We start from the raw sequence: 13,509 nt of genomic DNA on the forward strand, positions 1-13,509 counted from the left end.
GAAACCTAATGATGCTACCATGGATAAAGGTGGTCATTTTCTTTGAGGTTTTCAAGTTCCACAATATGGAGTGGAGAGAGAAAAAGAAAAAAAAAAACCATCTTTAAGAGAGAAAGAGAGGAAAAACAATTGTTGAAATTTTATGTTTTGCTACTAGTGGGGTTTGAACTCGGGCGTTGGCTCATTAATTGTGGTTTTCAAATTATTTTCTCTGCGTTTTCTAAGAACTAGGAATAGAAAACATGTAAAGGCCTATTTTTATTTTCCTTTTTATTTTGAGAAATGAAAACTAATTTTTTTTCCTACTTGTTTTAGGTTACCAAACAAGTTTTTGTATGTTAGAAAATAGAAAACTGTTCTAAAAATAGAGAATTGAGAAAAAAAAATAGTTATCAAATATACCTTTATATTTTTATTAAAAAAAAAATAGATGTACACTACATCAAAAGAGAAAAAAAAATACAAAAATCCAAATTAAAATGAGGAAAAAAAGGTGAAAAAACAACAAAATCAAAGGGAGTGTTGCACAGGCACAAGGGCTATTTTGGTTTCTCCCAAGCGAGACCTTTTTGCTCCCTCTTTTCTCTTGAGTTTTCTTTCCAAATTGGGGAGATAGCATTTTGGTGCGCCCGGGGAGAAAGAACAATTTGTGTCTCTATTTGAAAATTAAAGAATAATTATAATGTGTGTGCAACACATTTTGTCAGTTGTACTCAATAAAATCTTAAAAGTGAGGACTATTTGCAAATTAAACTAACAAACTCAATTATGATAATCTTTTTTGTGGTCTTTTGTCGATTTTCCACATGTTTAAATTTGATTGAACTTCTTGGTTGACCTAGGTTTAGTTAAAGGAGCCAATTACTCAACTCACATCTACAAAAAATGATGAAGGCTAGTAGTGCATCTTGAGGTTATGTGATACTTATCAAACTTGCAAAAGAGGAGAAAGACCTTAGCTTCGAAAGAAATGATTAGTAAGAGTAGTTTGATGAAAGACAAAGAGATGCTCATGTATGTGTGAAACTCATAAAGAAGTTTCATATCTGTTGAATGTATTTGAAAATGCAAAGGTGTGTGAGTGTATAAGTATATGAAGGTTTTACGTTTTTTCTCTCTCCTAATTAGTCATTTTTCCTCACATTGGAATCCTGCTCACTGTTATAATAAAGCTAAAGTCACACAAAGGGAAAATTATTGAATACTCCGGGAGTATTATAAATGGGTACTCCCCCCTCTCACATGAATTGTGGGTTTGACCCTAAATTTAATTAATGAGACTCACAATTATGTGAAAGGGAGGAGTACGCATTTATAGTACTTCGAAAGTACTCAATAATTACCCCACACAAAGACCTTCTAAATTTGAGGAAGTTCAATTATATTTTCTAGGTATTAACACTCATTAGCATTGAGCAATATCCATCTTGAAAAGGATGAACAAATTCTAATTTCTCTCTAGAAATGGCAATATAAGTGCCATGTCCTAATTTTCTAAATTTAAGGGAACAAGATAATTAGCATTAAATAATGATTGATTCCAATTTAATGAAAAAGGGCTACATGTCATGGAACTTCCGCTTAACCCACCAACCTGCCCAACCTGCACCCGCCTGCCCCATGCAAGTCATTAAGTTAGGTAGTTTGGGTTGGGCAAGTTAAACCCCCAAAATTGCGGATTGGGTTGGGTTACATATTGCAAAATTTCCAACCGCTACAACCCGACCCACCCACTTAATTATACATACATAATATATATATATATATATATATATATATATATATATATATATTTTAGTTCAAATTGTTAAGTATTTAAAATTAATCAATTCACCTAATAAATTTTTATAACTAATCAATAATCAATTCCCTAAACAAAACCGACCTTCAAAAAATTCCTTAAACAAAATCTAAAAAGTCAACAATGAAACCCTAAACACCCCTACCTACCACCAACCCCATTTACTTCGGCCATAAATACAGTATAGAGTATACACTTTGTATTTATATGTCTCTAGGTCTCACTTTTTCTTCTCACCTTTCACTTTTGGCTTTCACCTTCAGCCTTTCCCTTTATATTTCTTCTTTAACCTTTTTGAAGTCCATTTCTTATCATGTTAATTCTTCATTGACAAATACAAGGGCACGTAATTGGTTTATTGTCTTGTATTACATAATTTTTGTTTGTCCTTTTTACTTCGTTTTTGTCATTTGATTCGTTTATATATTATAAAATGTGTTATAGTATTACAAGTAAAGTCATTCTGGCAAGATCATTGTATATTCAAGTTAAATATGTTATATATTATAAATGATAACATGAACAATATAATAACAGTAACATTCATTTTATCTTATGTTGTGGATGATTGATTAGGTTGCTAGTTGCTGATTGCTTTGGAGGAGTTCAACTTAATTTTTGGAGTGGTACTAGGCTTGAAGTTGATTGATGTGGTCTATTTTGTGAAGAACTTTTGTTAGATTTGTGTTTATTTTTAGTGGGTTTAATTTTGATTACATTGTAACTTTTGAGACCATGTATACCATTTTGAAGTTTATTTGTTATGTTGGTATGTTATTATTTTTAATCCTTGGTGTGACTTTGGGAATGTTAAGACTTTGAGTTTGTTGATTTAATTTTCCTAAGTTGTAAGGCAGAGCCTACTGTTTTTTAATTTCCTAATTTGTAAGACAGAATCTACTTTTGTTAGAGATGATATATCTCTTTTTCATTGATCCTATGTTTTCCCAACCCGCTAGTGGTGGCTTGGATAAAAATATTGACCTGTATCTGCCCAATCTAACCTGCGCACACCCCTATATGGAAGAATGTTTATTCAACAAATAATAATATTCCATTTTTAGTCTCATATGTGTTGAGAGAGTTTTTAACTTAAAGCGTTCTCTCTTAATGATTACTCTCATATATTTTCTAACCTTGTCTGAGAGGCTTTTTACTTTCTAGTGCGCCTAAACTTTGTGTGAAATGACTCTTGTCCTCTGATCCACATATCTTAATTTTCCTGTTCGTTTTGGTTTCTCTTTCACAGGTGGGTATGGTACACCCCACATATTGAAAAAGAACATAAGTAAACTAAATTTTGACCCAGCTGCGGGCACTAATTTTCCTTTTTATTGGGCTCAAGTTGGCGAATTTTGTCGACTGCGTGGGCCATATGTGTTCTGGGCTTATATTTTATTTGTTGATAATTCTCTCATTCAAGCCATTATCACTTCGGCCATTTCTTATAAACCATTAAATTATCACTGTTATTGACTAATGGTCCAGTTGGGTCCAACCAAGCAGGCCTAATTGAACACAAATGGCACCGGCTCGTTATCCTTCCCCACTGCAGAGAGCGGAAAGTGGTCGCTGCTCTGTGAAGGCCACACGCATTCCCCTTCGCTTTAGGAAACGCTGGACCCAGAGCTTTCGCCCAAGCCCATCAATTCAACTCTTTGCTTGGAACAGATTGACTCATATTGACGTACCTTTTTTTAACAAGAAATGTTAACTTCGTAGAGGACAAAAAAGATTGACGTATTTTTTTACAATGGTATAGAACAAACACGTTTATATTATATCCAATGGGCAATTTCAGATGACACCAGTAACTAACAGATTGACATATATTATTACCCTATAGACAGGGCTGGACTCCACAATCAACCAAGTTTTGAGGGACGTAACATAACTTAGAGTTTCACTAAGTATAACTTGAACTCAACCCATATATATATAGACAATCACAGTCAAACATTTGCCACACAAATCACACATACATGAATAATTCCTGCATGTTTAATCCCTCTTGACAGGGCCATATGGTACTGGTATAGAACAAACACGTTTATATTATATCCTATGGGCAATTTCAGATGACACCAGTAACTAACAGATTGACATATATTATTACCCTATAGACAGGGCTGGACTCCACAATCAACCAAGTTTTGATCCAAATATGAAAAACCATAAATCATTGCTAGAGTAACTAATCAAAACAAAGTCTAAAGTTTTCTTAGTTCTTACATTTTCACATAATATTGGAATGAAAAACAAATTATATGGGTATTTCAAACATCATAAATATGTACAAAAAATATATTACTTATGTCATAGAGGAAATTTTTTAGCAATGAAGTATAGACAACAAATTGTTTCTCAAAAAAAAAAAAGAGTATAGACAACAAACTTTTTGGCCTTGAACAAATATCATATCCAAACAGTATTTCACAATAACGATTTCTGGTTTAAATGCATTTGAACATAAATTGACAAACTCATAAACTCAAAAATACTAAATTGATGCTTTTGAAATAAAATTGTGAAGTATAAGATTTTCCACAAAGATACAGACCATATATCAGAGCGCCCTTCAAAGATACAGACTGATAGCAACCACTAGAAAGACCTTCTTCCTTGTCTCAAGAGCTTGAATAAAAGCTTATATGCTCCTATTTATCAATTAACATATATTGAACTCAAAATCTAACATAATAACCCAAACTTTAATTATTTTTTTTCGCCAAGTCCAAATGTATTGTTCTAAAAGTGCATCTATTTTCTAAGCCTCATATGCACTATACTGAAAAGGGAATTCTCACCAACTGTGAAAGAGTCCAAAGGTCATGTATTCTTTGTCACAGCATGTCAGCCCTCTTCTACCCCAAATTTAACATACCTAAAGAATTATAAAAATCCCAAAATTTTCCAGATTTAATCTTCTATATGTTGACTAACTATAGCCCAAATTCAGTGTCAATGTTCGACTCCTAACCCAATAGAAAGAGTCCAAGTCAGTGCTGTTAGACAGTATTCTGCAATGAGTCAGTCCTAATTAGGCAAACCTCTGAGACCCTAAATGACAACAAAAACTTATGAGATTTCACTGAAATTAAGCTCCATGGGTTTGCTTTCTACACTAAAATTTTTTTTCTTAAATTCAGTACAAATTTCGATTGATACCAGATTTAATCCTAATGTACACATTATAAAATATAGTGAATTTGGAGGTTAGGTTTTGAAAAATGTTTCTTCCTAGATTCAAATTGTCAACTTCAGCTGTGTAAATACATGGATTTAAGAGTTACTCTATGCCAATTTTACCACAATTAAATCCGATTATAATCCTCCCCAACTTCTTTTTCTCCCCTCCTAAACATCATAGGTATAATGCTAATAGAGTTATTTGCACCACATAATGATGTCATCAAAAGAGAATATAATCACTGGGCAGCTCATTAAGGTTCTATAGCAAATCCTGATGAATAAAACTAATATTCTATACCATCAGGTCAAATCGAAATAAAATTCACATTCAAGCTAGCTTTATGAATACATATGACAATTCAACACCACCATGCGTAGTACTCTATACTGCCCAACCAAAGCTGTTTATATGACGTTCAAAACATACAAAGTAATCATGTTGGTTTTCATCAAGCTTATCTCACAAGTTTGACATGGCTTCACGAAAAGACTAACATGTTATCGATGCCCAGTATTTTACCGATCTAAATCCTAAGCCACTATCACTAAATTTTTTAATCATACTTCCAATAGATTTTGAGGTTATAACCCAGTATTGGCTCTGCAAGGTTATTCAGATAAAGTGAATACTTTACTGAGAATCAAGCTTGGTCATCGGTTGGCTGTGTCTAGCCCCATTGCCTCTCTCTTTCTATTCAATTTCTACACCCTAGCTTTTGAAATTAGTTCCTTTTCTTTTTTTTTTTTTCCTGGGATGGGCTTTCCAGCAGTGCAAATCATTAAAATTCGCTGACAATCTTCTAATCATTGCTAAGGCAGAAATAAACCATGCTATAGCTATCAAGTAATCCATTGAGAAATTTCAATTATCATTGAGTCATTCTGTTAATGCCAAACAAATGTGATTTTTAGAAAAAATGTCAATTCCTCAAACGCCGCAGATATTCTTTTTTTTTTTTTTTTTTTTATAAGTAAGAATGTTATATATACGAATGGCTACTCTATGCATGAAGAACATAGAGCAAACCTAGAAAATACAAGAAGAAGAAAACAGGGAAAAAACATAAAAGAAAACCAATCAATAGAATAATTACAGAAGAGAAAGAGAGCTAAGAAATGAAGGGAGATAATCACTAGTCGTGAGTCCCCATGCCCAAGACCAATAAAAAAGAACCCCACTAAAAGAAGCAAGCATCCGATCACCGGAACCATCCAAATCCTCAAGAGTCTGCCGATTCCGTTCCTTCCAAATACACCATAGGATGCACAACAGAACTAAGTTCCAAATCTAAGACGAATACTTCCCCAACCAATTGCACCAGCCAAAAAGCAAATCTGGGATCGATATAGGTATAACCCAAGACAAGCCAAAAGTTTTAAAGACAAAGCTCCATAACTGATAAGCCATCTCACAATGAAGAAGAAAGTGATCTATCGTCTCTCCACAATGTTGGCACATAATGCACTAGTCCACAAAATCCAATCCCCTCAATCTCAAGTTATCACCTGTTAGGATCCTATTCCAAGTTACACACCAAACAGAAAAAGAAACTTGCCTAGGGGCCTTTGCTCCCCATATAGCTTTCCAAGGAAAGACAATTGAGGGAGAAGCCCTTAATTTGTTATAATACGACCGGGTGTCAAAATCCCCATTAGGCTTCAACTTGCATCTCATCCGGTCTCCAACATCCATTGGAGGAGTATTAGCTCCCAATATACAAAGAAAATGCAGCCCTTCATCCATCTCCCAATCATTAAATTCTCTAATAAAACGAATGTCCCAAATTCTTCTATCCTCCGCCCCCTACCTTGACAAAGAAGCTTCTACAGATACCTCCTTATCAATGGCAATACCATACAGCCTTGGGTAAGCCAATGGAAAAGGTTGATCCCCATACCACCCATCCTACCAAAACCTCACTCTATTCCCCAACCCAACAACAAACTGACAATTTTTATTAGAATCCTCCCATCCCATGCGAACACCTCTCCATAAACCACACCCATGAACTCCCCTACCCAGCTTTGAGGTCCATCCCTCAAATTCTTCCCCATATTTTGAAGCTACCACCCTCCTCCATAACCGATCCTCTTCATTCCCAAACCGCCACAACCATTTCCTTAATAAGGCCTTATTGAAAGTAGTAAGTTTCCTCATTCTTAAGGCACCATTGGCTATAAGCACACAAACTTTATCCCATCCTACCAGATGAGTCTTGCTATCCCCCCATAGAAAGTCCATTTGCAACTTTTCAATTTTATTAGTCACATAAGTAGGAATGGTGAATAACGATAGAAAATAGGTAGGAAGATTAGATAACGTACTCTTGAGTAACATCAATCGACCCCTCTTAGACAAATACAACTTCTTCCACCCAACTAATTTTCACTCAATTTTTTCCAAAATAGGATTCCAAATTGAGGGGGAATTATGTGAAGCCCCCAATGGCATGCCAAGATAAGACATAGGCAAAGTTCCAACTCTGCAACCCAAAATTTCAGCCAGGGCATGCACATCATCAACCTCCCCTATTGGAACCATTTCACTCTTATGCACATTGACCTTCAAACCTGTTATCGCCTTAAAACAAAGTAACAACAACCGAATATGAAGAATTTGCTCCACATCTGCATCACAAAATAGGATAGTATCATCTACAAACAATAAATGTGAAACACATTCCCCACCACCCCTCCTACCCTCAATTTTAAAATCACAATCAAGCCAGCTCCCTCCACTCTTCTCAACATCCTACTAAACACCTCCATCATAATCAAAAACAACGTAGGAGATAGCAAATCCCCTTGTCTTAAACCCCTTGAACTACCAAAAAAATCAGCTGGAGACCCATTAATCAAAACAGAGAACTGAATTGTGGATATACAAGTATGAATCCACTTACACCACTTCACTCCAAAACCCATTCTATTCAAAAAATACAGCAAAGCCTCCCAATTCACATGATCGTAGATTTTCTCAATGTCAAGTTTACAAATGACTCCAGGAACCCTACTCTTCCCTCGGCTATCCACACACTCATTTGCAATAAGAACCGAGTCAAGGATTTGTCTCCCACCCACAAAGCTATTCTGAGTCTCAGAAATCAACTGATCTAAAACCACTCTCAATCAATTTGCCAAAACCTTAGCCAAGATTTTATACACACTCCCCACCAAGCTAATAGGTCACAAATCTCTAACATTGAAGGCATCATTCTTTTTAGGAATTAATGCAATGAAGGTAGCATTAAGGGATTTTTCAAACTTACAATGTTGAAAAAACTCTTCAAAAACCGCTAAGACGTCTTTCTCCACTACTCTCCAACAATGATGATAAAACACCGTGGTAAACACATCCGGACCTGGAGCTTTGTCTCCTTCCAAGTCCCTTACAACTTGAAGTATCTCCTCTCTCTCAAACTTCCTTTCAAGCTAAACCCTCTCCATTTCCCCAATACGACCAAATTCCAAACCCTCCACAAAAGGCCTCCACCCCTCAGTCTCCTTGTACAAATTTTTATAAAATTGTACTACCTGATTAGTTACCTCGGATTCCTCCTCAAAAACCACCCCATCCACCTCCAAGGTCCTCAGATGATTAAACCTTCTATGGGAATTAGCCATTCTGTGGATAGACTTGGTGTTATTATCCCCTTCCTTTATACATAACATCCTAGATTTTTGTCTCTAGGAAATTTCTTCCAAGGAAAGAAGATGCTCCACTTGGAACCTCAAATCTGCCCTATGACATTTCTCCCCATCAGTGAGACCAAAATCCCCTTCCTTAGCGTCTAATTTTTTCAACTCCTCTAGTAATTGTTTCTTTTAACGCTCTACATTACCAAACTCTTAGTGATTCCATTGCTCAATGTCCTCTTTCAGAGCCTTTAATTTTTTTGCAAGCACAAAACTAGGTGTACCTACAAAAGAATGCCGATTCCACCAAGATTGAACTCTATACACAAATACCTCCATCTTCAACCACATATTTTCAAATCTGAACAGACTTTTCCCCCTTGCCATTTCCCCTACCTCCAAGAGAATTGGATTGTGATCGGAGATAGGACAAAGTAAAATCCTTTGAATAACATCTGGAAAGTGGTCCTCCCAATCTCGAGTGACTAAAGCTCTATCAATCCTAGACATCGCTGGTTGATCAGTACCACTTGACCATGTATAGCTACCTCCTTCCAAAGGCAAATCAACCAAGTTAAGATCCTCAATAAATTCAAAGAATTTTTCCATAGCCAGGGTCAAACATTTCTCACCCCTACGCTCACTAGGAAAGCGAACAATATTAAAATCCCCAAGGCAGCACCACGGTCTCCTCCAATATTGCTAAATACCCACCAACTCATCCCACATGTGACCCCTCTCGTTATTCTCATTTGGGCCATAAACCCCTAAGCATGCCCATATAAAACCGTCACCCACCCTTTGCCACTTAACCGAAATTGAGAAGGTACAAATCATAACCTCCACCTTATCCAAAACCCTTTTATCCCACATAAGCAAAATACCATCAGCAGTTCGATCAGCCTCCAAAACAGCCCAATCCACATATGGACAGCTCCACAAACTACAAACCAGCTATCTATTCATGCTAGCAATTTTCATTTCTTGTAAACAAACAACATCACACTTCCACTCCCGCAATAGATTCTTCACCACAAGACGTTTTCAGGGATCATTTTGACCAGCAAAGTTCCAAAACAAGTCCAAAGGTTCACCGATCAGGTACTAAGTTTTTGCCCTTCTGATTGATTTGTCATAGTTCCAAAAATCCCCCTACAAAATTCTCTAAGCAGAAACCAATGGCTGTCTAATTGGGGGAAATTTTTTTTGACAATGAATAAGGGAGAGCAAGGCAAAGGTGACGTAAGAGTTGAGGCATTGTAACTTGCAAAGTCAGTTTGTGGATCATGGACTTATGGAGTGGCTAATGTAATAGTTTCAAGGTCATCAAAGTTGTTAGTCAACATACTATACTCATGGGTCTATCCGTTGGGAACTAGATTGCTTGAAGGGATGAAACGTATGGGAGGGATACATAGTTTTTTCATTGAATCAAAGCTTTTTCAGTTGGTGGTGGAGGAAGGAGGGAATTTCTTTGCGTTACGAATCTTTGAACAGGGCAAAAGCGAGGCATTATGGTTGAAGAAAAATATAGAACATACGGTGATTGGGGTAAATCCCAAACAATTTTTCACGCTTAGGGAAGGCGATACTGCCTACACCTTGCAACGGGGATCAAACTCTTTTGGTCAGTTCTTACTAGTGTCTGAACTTAAAGTTGGCAGGCTCCGGAGGTTTGTCATTATCCCTGAAGGGAAAGAAAAACATGGTTGGAAGGTATTTGGTTTGGAATTGAGGAAGATGTTAGAACCCAATCAATATGCTTTTGGTGACTTAGGCCATGCAAAGTTTATCCCTCAAGCACAGAAGCGCAATTCAGTGTTTCACCCATCTCGGTCTTTTGTCGAGACAGTAAAGAGCCTAATGCAGGCAAAAGGTGGTATTCAATCTTTCCATAAAACCAAGGATGTAGGACAGAATATTATAGATGAGGCGATGGGGGAAAAATAATAGAATAGGACAAAGGAAACAACAGCAGTGCCTTCGAAACAATCTCAATATCAGGTGGTGGATGGTCCGGTGGGTCACAGCTTGGTACAACAGCCGTGAGGGGAAGGGAGGGGAGAGAGAGGAGCATCAATTTGGGTTAATTTATCTGAGAAATTACCGGTACAAAATAAAACAAGATTTCCATTCAGTTTCAGTTTGAATTCAAATAAAACTGAAAATGGAAAGGGGCGTGATGTAAGGGATTCACGGTGGACTGGGAAGGGATTAATAGTGGAGGTGGCTGAGAATGGAAAGCGTCGGGTTTCCTAGGATAAGTCCAAAGGTGGAAAAATTTCTTTTAAATGGGTGATACGGGTTGCTACTGAACAGAATGAGAAGTTGGGTGTCGGATTGGGCCCAAAAGAGTCAGTAGCCCACTTTGAGCCTAATTTAGGTCCGTTGAGTACAAGCCCATGTAATTTAGAGGCTGGAGAATGTTCCAACACTCTTTTAGGCCCACTCTCTTCTACACCTAATCCTGATGGGCTTGGAGAGAATCCCATGGTCTGTCCAATTGGTTTAGTGACGCCAGTAGAGATATTGAGGAGCGATGATGATGAAGGGAGCCTCTCAGTCTATCAGCTGCAAGTGGTTTCGTCGGTAAGGGTGATGCAGACCGATGATGTTGGAGTTTTGTCTAATCATCAGAGTTGTGATCCGCCAGTAGGAGTGTCAGGGTGCACCGAGTCTCCTCCGACAATGGTTTTCAACTCTAGCTCTGACCGGAACAATATTTTGAGTTCCAATATGTTGTCGGGTGGGTTGATTTCTAAAGGTAAGAGATCAGTGACTCGATTTTGTGCCGCGATTGGTTGGACCTTTTCCCAATCTTTTTCTAGAGTTTATGCGAGCTGGGTCACTGGGTTTTAGAGTATCGGGTGAGGAGGTTAATTCCTCTTATAGTAAGGAACTTTTAAGCCTTCCTAGGGAGGTCATGCTTGTGGAGGATGCAGCTGATTTTTCTGTGGGTTTTGGTGAAACAAAACTGTTTGATTGCTTACCTCTGCAAATCATTGCTCCGAGTGCATCGACAAACTCGGCAGAGTTGGAGGAGGTCATTGAGGTATTGAGTATTGAGACTAAGTTAGATATTTCTAGGTGGGTGAAACACAGAATTCCTGATTTTAGTAAATTGGTTGGGTTGTCAATGACCCAACATGAGAAGTTGTGCATTGCGCTCTTACAGAGGCTAGAAACTGAGATGGAGGCAGCCAATGAGTTACACAGGAAAGCAACGGGTAGCAAAAAAGTGGCTAAGTCCAAAAACAAGGGACGTAGAGAGCTGCAAAACTTGATCTCTTCGGTGAATTATAACGGGAGATAAAGGGTTGGTCTTGTGCTGGTGTCAGTAGTTGGGGATATTTTATTTGCTCCTATCTTAATTCCAAAAAGCACCTTCCCACTCAAAATACCTCGGCCTTCCCATAGGTCACAACAACTCAAGAGCCGGACTCTCAATGAAGTTGTAGAAAAGATTTAGAGTCTAATCCAGGGATTGAAGGGACGTGATATCCAAAAGAGCAGGAGCCTCACAAATTTAAGTTATGTCTTCTCTGAATTTTCAAAAAATCTGTTACCTCTAAAATGAATGGGTTGCTTTGGGATTTTTGGTTGGGGTAGGAAGGGGAAAAAAGGCCTGTATACCTCAAATCTTGGGATTTCCTTGTGTAAATCTAAAGTAGTGGGAATCTAAGGTTTTGCCACATGGAAGACACAAAGAAAGTACTATTGGAAAAGGTGAGCTATAATAGACTAATAGGGGAAGACAAACCATGGGTGAAAATGCTCAAATGTAAATACTTGAGAGGCACATCCATCCGGACAACTAGAGTACCCTCTAAGAGGTCATGGCAGAGGAAAGCAATTCTGGGAGGTAAAGACCTCACCTATTACCAAAAGGAGATTGGTTGAAAATCGATGATGGGATTAGCTTTAAGGTGTGAGAATACCCACACATGCCAGCCCATCCTAATCTCAAACTACAACCAAAATAATCCCTAATATTGTCTAGATAAACTGGGTCTTGTACTTCATCACTACAAGTTGAGTCCAGTGGAATAAAGAACTTATTTGGGCTGATTTTAGAAGTTTTTTGGTTGTTTATTAGTAATCCTAATCATTCTAGGAATAGGTTATTTAATTTTTTTTTTCCTTCTAGGAAAGGATTTAACAACTTAATAAAGGCTTTATTGAAGTAAATAATATTCATAGAGATATAGATCTTAATCAAATTCCAACAGCTTAGTTCAAACTTTGAGGTGTGATTGCCTTTTCCTACTCCTACCTAAATGTGATTGTTAAGAAAAGCCTAGGTGTGATTGCCGAGCATTTACCTTTCTTTATTTTAGTTATATTCACTGTTTTAACACCAAATAGCTATCAACATATTCAAGATTATATCTTTTCTTGCCTAAATCCTTAAACATCAACCCTTATTCAAAAATCCTTCAAGATCTAACTTAGTGCTGAATTGCTAAAGATCCTGCATCACTTGGTTAGACATGTGGCACACAAATCACACAAACTATCCTGTGATGGACAATTCCAACATGTTTAGCCCTCTTGGCAAGGCCAGATGGTATTTATAATGAACAGATACGTATATATTATACCCTATGGGTAAGGTTAGGTGACACCAATGACTAATAGATTGCCATATGTTATTACCCTATGGGCAAGACTAGATTACACAGTCAACCAAGTTTCAAAATTCAAATATGGATAATTGTTTCTTACATAAACCCTAAATCATATTGCTAGAATACATAATCAAAACAGGTGAAGATTCTGAAAATATTCACATAGCATTGTAGTTCAAGTTAAAATATTGGAAACAAAAACAATTATAGGGGAATTTCTTATAATCAAAAGCACCCTTTCTAATTTACCCA

The sequence above is a fragment of the Quercus robur genome, chromosome 4 (genome assembly GCF_932294415.1).
Source record: "Quercus robur chromosome 4, dhQueRobu3.1, whole genome shotgun sequence".
NCBI classification, from domain to species: Eukaryota; Viridiplantae; Streptophyta; class Magnoliopsida; order Fagales; family Fagaceae; genus Quercus; species Quercus robur.